Source organism: Galeopterus variegatus, unplaced genomic scaffold (assembly GCF_000696425.1).
Source record: "Galeopterus variegatus unplaced genomic scaffold, G_variegatus-3.0.2 Scaffold18782, whole genome shotgun sequence".
NCBI classification, from domain to species: Eukaryota; Metazoa; Chordata; class Mammalia; order Dermoptera; family Cynocephalidae; genus Galeopterus; species Galeopterus variegatus.
This window is the reverse complement of record NW_007744893.1, coordinates 1-1,451: the sequence shown is the minus strand read 5'-3', so window position 1 is coordinate 1,451 and position 1,451 is coordinate 1. Positions and strand designations below refer to the sequence as shown.

Here is a 1,451-nt window from a genome sequence, read left to right as displayed (position 1 = left end):
GACTGGGTGTATCACAAGTTCATTCATCCACTGAAGGACATATTGGCTTCTCCCAATTTGGCAGTTATGAATAAAGCTGCTATAAAAACATTCAAATGCAGGGTTTTGTGTGGGCATAAATTTTCAAGTCATTTGCGTAAACAGCTATGAGCACAATTGCTGGACTGTATGATAAGCCTACACTTGGCTTTAAGAAATGGGCACCCTCTTCTTATACTGTGCCCCCACTTTGCATTCTCACCAGCAGTGGAAGGAGAGTTCCTGTTGCTCCACATACTGGCCAGGATTGGGTGTTGTCAGTGTTGTGGATTTTAGCCATTCTAATAGGTGTGTAGTGGTATCTCATTCTTGTTTTAATTTGCAATCACCTAGTGATATATGAGGCTGAGCATCTTTTCATATGCTCATTTGCCATTTAGACATCTTTTTATACACATTATTGCACATATTGTTTTGAACACTGTTATCTGAGTAAAGGATTTTATTTTACTTTCATGTTTTCCTTCTCGAACATGCTTTCTTTATTTAAGTAGAACTGAGATTCTGAACTATATCATTTTCCTGTCTCCTGAAAAAACATTTTTTAAAATTTCTTGAGGGGCAAGTCTAATGGTCAACATATTCCTTCAACTTTTCTTTGTCTCCTCCTTCACATCTGAAGAACAATTTCTCTGTATGCAGTGAATATTATTCAGTAATCTTTTTTATAAAGCCTTTCTGTAGCTAAGTCTCGATTTGTTTTATTTGACAATGATTATACCTATATGTTCATTAGATGTCATTTCATTTCCATCAGAAAATCATGAAAATAACTTCTTGTTTATTTCTACAGTAAGAATGCTGAAGATCGTCGGGTCAAGGATAGCCTGGCCCAATTGAGATGTCACTTAACATAGAAGTTTCTAATTGAAAACTCAGAAATACCAGATTGAGAAAACACGGTCTTGGAAGAGATTGAGTTTTAGACACCAAGTACAATGTGGGAATACACAACGTACTGGCCTATGTGAAGCACCTGAAAGGCCAGAAGGAGAAAGCCTTGGAGAGCTTGAACGAAGCTGAAGACTTAATCCAGCGAGATCATGCCAACCAATCAGACATGAGAAGTCTGGTGACCTGGGGCAACTATGCCTGGGTGTGCTACCACCTGGGAAGACGGGCAGAAGCCCAGACTCACCTGGATAAGGTGGAGAGCACTTGCAAGAAGTTGGCAAGTCCTTTCCGCTATAGAATGCAGTGTCCTGAAATGGACTGTGAGGAAGGATGGGCCTTGCTGAAGTGTGGAAAAAAGAATTATGAACGGGCCAAGGCCTGCTTTGAAAAAGCTCTGGAAGCAGACCCTGAAAACCCTTTTAATTCTATTTTTCCTTGAACGAAGCTGAAGACTTACTCCAGCGAGATCATGCCAACCAATCAGACATGAGAAGTCTGGTGACCTGGGGCAACTATGC

At 40.2% G+C, this 1,451-nt stretch overlaps 1 pseudogene; it reads left to right on the top strand.

Annotated features, from left to right (window-relative positions):
• LOC103582973 overlaps positions 1-1,372 on the top strand; it is a 17,339-nt pseudogene extending 15,967 nt beyond the window's left edge.
• The last annotated feature ends 79 nt before the right edge of the window (positions 1,373-1,451 follow it).